Below are 6,226 nucleotides of genomic sequence, written 5' to 3' on the forward strand. Positions count from 1 at the left end.
TTTGATTTCCATTCCAAAAGTGATTCATAATTTCAATACAATAATCCAAGATTAAAAATCCATCACTTTATAATCCAAAATCCAAAACCAATTCATTTTCAACTTACATCATAAACCCATTCAATGTCAACTTATACATTTCCATAAACTACAATTTCAAACCACAATCCATACTACATTCAATTTCATGTACCATTTCAAAACCATGTCCATGATTCATTTTCACATTAAGCCATTTGATCCAGGTTCTTGTCCATCCAATAACCATTTCAATACCTTTCATTTTCAATCATGATACATCAATTCTATTACAATTTCAATTTCTAAATTACATTTCATTACAACCATAAACATTACAATAACTTCAAATGCATAACATAAATCATTACAAAATATCCAAAATTACAACATACAATCACCCATCCAGTTACATCCATATACAAGGTTTTCAATCAAAAAATACAATAAACCCTACAATTATACAACATGAGCCATGATAGCTAGGTCCACAAACCACATACATTCCAAAATCACAACAGAAATTGCATGTACCCATCTTTCAATTCACAAGGCTCATTTCAAGTTTACAACAAAATTATAACAATCCAAGATTCTTCTGTCGTTAACATCGTAGACATTACATTTCTTCCCATTTCTCATTTTCCTTAAATCCTCTCCATTAATCCCTAATCATGATTTTATCATTCCCCATCGCGTTTTCTCACTCTTCTAAACCACCTTATTCAATTTGAACAAGAATGGGATGTGATAATTCAATTGGTTTGTTGGAGAACGATCGAGAAGCGTGTTCTGGAAATGAAGGGAAAAGGAAAAGGCTGGAAAAAGGTTAAGTACCAGCTTGTTGAGTATCATTCTTTGCCATCTTTTCTTAGAGATAATGAATGCACTCTTGGTTACTATCGATCTAAATGGCCTATGAAGCAGGTTTTTCTTAGCATCTTTACCACCCTCCACGTCATCCAACCTCTCCACAACCGATGCTCCAACCATTCCAAAAACCCTCTCTCAGTCTTCATTTTTCTTGGGCCAATCTACCAAAACCTAACGATATCTTCTCTCCTAACTGATAACAACTTCCAACTACCTCTAAACCGAAAAAACCTCAAAATAATTATTGAACATCCTGCAGAATAACTAACTTCTCAAATAAACTGTTTTTATAACAAAATAACTTCCCTCCTCAAAGAGGACAACAAACTTGATTTTCTCTTCCAATTCCGAACCAAAATCGGCATCACTCCAAAGACCTCCCCTAACAAACTTCAATAACATACTCTAACTTCTCCCTCAACTCTCCAAGAACCATATAACCCTTCCAATTTCTCAACCGACGAAACCGGAAGCTTCACACCAACCGTAACCAAACTCGCAACAACCCGTCATTTTCCACTACATAACCAGCACTCCTCTAACCGCTTCCATAAGAACCTGCAAATCCAATCCCAACAACTGGCAAAGGAGGGAAAGGAATCACTAACAGATCATGTGGAACACCCTGTAAAAAAAGGAAAACGGAAGTTAATCGAAACAACAAAAATGATGTCCTCACCTCTCAAACAATCCATAATAGAATTAAGTGGCAAAATCTTAACAGAAGAATCATAACTCCATAACCGATTTTCATTTTCTCTTCAACAAAAAACATTCAAAACAGGACCATCATAGAACCTTAAAGGAACAAACTCTCACCTTCCTCTCTCACTGCATAATAAGAACCAAACCTTCAATCTCACTTCTAACCTACATCACAATTCTCTAACAGAACGCTCTAACCGAATAACCGAATTTCCAACTGAAATTCTAACTGTCAACAAAACCCCCAATTGAATTGAAACCTCTTAATAACTTGGAAGTCATTCTGCAGAAAAGGGGATCCTCCATAACAACTTCAAACTTCACCCCTCCATTTTCTAACAACTCTTCACAACCCCACTCCTTCAACCTGCTGTAACAAAACCACCCTCATCTCCAAACCCTTGCAACTTCACTTCTTCACCCTCCACTTCACAACCATAACTTCCATTGAACCTCACCTCTAACCGCCCTCAACTCTCCATCCTCACCATAGCACAACTGAACTGAAAACCTCCAACAACCTCTAACAGAAGAAGCATAAGAGAACCTACAATATTCTCCACCTTCAACACGCACACAGGGTACCAACAGAACCGACAAATGCGAGCGAAGGTGAGAAATCAAAAATAGAACAGAAACAGAAGAAAAGGGATCAGAAAGATTGAAAAAAATAAGAGAACTCACATGTCCGCATTTTCGTCATCATCTTCAATGGTATCGCAACATACGGGGAGAACTCACTTTGGTAGATTTTCTCGATTCACCATAAATATGCAATCCTCACACTTGGAATTTTTACAACTTCGATCCACCATGGCATCACCTTCACTTCTCTGAAGCAACCACCAAGATTTAACAAAGAGCATCCTTCAATCACTGCGAACGAGTTCAAAGTGAATTTTCTCTGCTACCATGCACAACAATCACACGTAATTCAGAACCACAACCCAAGCACAGTAAAGAGAAGAATATGAACGAAAATATAGGAAAAGGGGAGACCTCATCACATAATCGAGTTCATCATCTTTATCTCGATGCAATAGTCATCGCAGCCTCTTCTTTGTCGACAACACCATGGTCTGGTTCACACTTCCATCTTCAACCTTCATCATGGCGCGAATGTGGCGCTCGATCTTCATCTCAATTCAACATCAACGACACGACGACATTAACAAACAACAACGATGATACAAATCATAGAGAAGGACGAAGTGCGATGCACAAACAAGATCGGATCACCCATCGATTCATGTTAGCTTGTGTGGCCACCGAGAGAGATTTTCCGGCACCGAGGTGAGTTTTCTTCCATGTTTGACCTGAGCGTTTGATTCATCTTGATATTGTAGAACCTGGGTCGCGCATGTGAAGTCTGGGCCGAAGCATTGGGTGAACTTTGTTCACCCTTCCATCCATACACCTCCTTATCCATTATACACCCCCAAAGCCCATTGAATTAATTATTAATCCCAATTAGCCCATAGTTAACTATGGTAATTTTATTTAATTCTTGTTAAATAGAATTTCCACTGATATTTCCCGCTAGGCTAAAATTAGGATTTTCTTATTTTCTTGTTATTTAGGGATTGACATGTTTTGTTGACTTTAGCTTAATTCATCATTACTAATAAATCCGGATGATATAGTTTTATTGACGTGCATTTCTTCATCTTTTACTAATAATTCATATGTACCATTTTCCGACTGGGATCCTCCAACACTTCCCACGCATATTCGGGTGGTCATGTGTGCCGACCTACACTGAGGATATGCCATGTGCTTCTACATTTGTCCCGCTAATAATGAATCAGGCGATGAAGTGATACAGAGTGAATCTTGCCCGCATGGTAGCAAAGGATATACACTTTCATTCCTATGTAGATCAGCGTGAGACGCATCCATTGGACGGCGTTTCCTTCTACTATGGATGGTTGACATGTCGTTCACATCTAACATATCCTTATCTGCCTAAGCGCGTCATTTGGAAGTTCGGCTAAATGTTAGTTATTCCCATATACCCTTTTAAGTGTAGTGCTCTCACTATGACATGTAGAGATATGGATACCATATTTGATGATTATCTTAATCATCTGATATTGGATGAGGCACATAGTACCATACCTCATAGCGACTGAAGTGTTGTACACAGCTATATCCAGTGGTATTTCAGGATGTCACATCCTTATATGATGTCTGATGCTACATGAGATCCACCTAGGCCAGCTCATCAGGAGATACTATAGGAGGAGCAGGTTATGGCAGATCATATTGTTGATGTGTTGCCTAAATGTCGTCGTATCATGGAGATTGGGCATACATGTATAGACAGAGGACTCTTTTTGAATGACTGAGGTGATGGGTGTTCTATATGCCATGATGGAGAAGGCACGTGGGACATTGTAGTACACGAGACCGTGTAGGACCAGGGTCTGAGTACATCATACGTAGTAGTATATAATATTTGTTTTAGGAACACTATTTTCGGTTCTATTTTATTTTGACTTCATTGTGTACTTCGAATTATATATATATATATATATATATATATGGTCGGCCCAATTATATCCGTGGCCCCGTTCTAATTATAAAAATAGACCTAATTTTTTTTAAAACACAATTATAATAATTAAAAAATATATATCAAAAATTTAATTATATATTAATTAAAAATAAATGTAATTATAATTATTTTAAATTTTGATCAATCTTGATTTTTGTATGTATTGAGTTTTTATTATAATATTTTTTTCGATTATTGAGGTTTTTTTAATAACATTTTATTTATTTTTATTAATATTTATGAAAAAAAATTAAAATTTTCAAAAATTTGGACCCTCTAATATTTGGGACCCTGTGTTGCAGCACATGCTGCATATATATATATATATATATATATATATATATATATATATATATATATATATATATATATATATATATATATATATATATATATATATTATATATATATATATATATATATATATATATATATATTAAAGTATAATATATCGTATGATTAAATGTCTTTCGGATCCTCATAAATATCACAATATTTAATTTTAGTCCCTAAAAAATGTTTCTTAAAAAATGGTACTCTTAAAATTTTTCCTCTACAATTTTGGTCACTACCTTATATTTGGTCTAACCAAAGCTGGTGTGACACGTCACGACATCAAGCTTGACTGCCAAAAAAAAAGTGTTAGATTGTGGGGTTTTTTAAACCTCCCTAAACTAAAATTAATTTTAGAAAATTCCAGTCACGTGATTGTCAAAGGGTTTGCATAAAAAATGAACCAGAAGCTTCAATTTTGGCATAAGAAATGCAAAGGTGGCCATAATTCTTCTTTTATTAAGCATCATATGTTATTATATTACATGAATCCAATTTCCAAAGCATGTTAAGTGCACATTCAATTAAAGAACAAAATAAACAACGAAATATCAGGTTCAACAACGTTTTATGAAAAAGAAAATGCATTTTGATCGTGAGTAAAGAACATAGAATTATAGTAGATCTGAGAAATTGAAATGAGGCGAGATTGGAACCCTAAACGGTGAAATGAAAGGGATGAGATGACTTACATGATGATCAACCTTGGTAAGGATTAGATCGGGTATGGATAGAACATGCGATGATACAATGGTAAATGTGAAAAGAAATGGAAACAAATTCAACCTCATCATCGTCGTCGTGCCAACATATGTATTTTTCACGTGTTGTTAAATCCACCAACATCATCTTCCTCTTCAATATCTGTTTTCCTTTGTTTCTCATATTAATCCATAGATGACTGATACAAATGTTGCAGCATTTACGGAATTTCTCCGATGATGGTTGATTCATCAAAGAAACCAAGAGTTGTTAACAATAATTTGTTCTCAGCTTTTGCCCACCAATTGTTTGTTAAAATACCTATATCACCCACTTTTGAAAGCTTGCATTACGGAGTCACAAAATTTCATGGCTTTTCTTGCAGAGAAGAAACGAGTTAGCTGGAGGATGAATGAGTAAGTCACTATGGAAATAGGTTGACCCGCAATATGTATGGAACAAACAGCTCATGGAGGAGCTCATTGAGTTTAAGCTTGACAGATTCATTATCCAAGTTATAGATTCTACAATGTCCTCCAAATTGTCTTTTTATTTCTCTTTCGTTAGTGCGTGTTTATTTTTTTGTTTTGCTTGTGTAAGTACACAGGTCTATACTTGACAAATTGAATGTACATAGTTTATTGGATCCGTATAAGAGATGGTTAGGGTGAAAAAGAATGTACGTTGCATATTCTATTTAACGATGTGCACCTTACTGGCAGTAGAAATGGGAGAAGAAAAAACTTAAGAAACCTAATAGTTTTAAATTAGAAGTGCTATATTTTCACTCATTCTTTGAACAATATTTTGTCTATATTTGATTTTAACTTGGTTCTATTAAAACAAAATTCATTCAACTCATCCATTAAAAAATTCATTCAATTCATCTAATACATTTTAATGATTCAATTGATTTTTTTTCTCCATTAAATTTATAAAAAAAAATCAAATTAAAAAAAAATCAATTTTTTCAAATATTAGAAAATCATTTTTTCAAAAATACAAAAGTATATTTTTTTAGAAAAAAATCAGTTTTTT

General features: G+C 34.5%; 1 long non-coding RNA gene across 1 annotated transcript; it reads right to left on the reverse strand.

Annotated features, from left to right (window-relative positions):
* Positions 1 to 353: 353 nt before the first annotated feature.
* Positions 354 to 2,993, reverse strand: LOC127107800 (uncharacterized). Its single transcript, XR_007795825.1, has 3 exons — positions 2,596 to 2,993; positions 2,281 to 2,500; positions 354 to 1,516 (listed from the first exon to the last, which is right to left on the reverse strand). It is a non-coding gene; the product is annotated as an uncharacterized LOC127107800 (long non-coding RNA).
* Positions 2,994 to 6,226: the final 3,233 nt, after the last annotated feature.

The sequence above is a fragment of the Lathyrus oleraceus genome, chromosome 7 (genome assembly GCF_024323335.1).
Source record: "Lathyrus oleraceus cultivar Zhongwan6 chromosome 7, CAAS_Psat_ZW6_1.0, whole genome shotgun sequence".
NCBI classification, from domain to species: domain Eukaryota; kingdom Viridiplantae; phylum Streptophyta; class Magnoliopsida; order Fabales; family Fabaceae; genus Lathyrus; species Lathyrus oleraceus.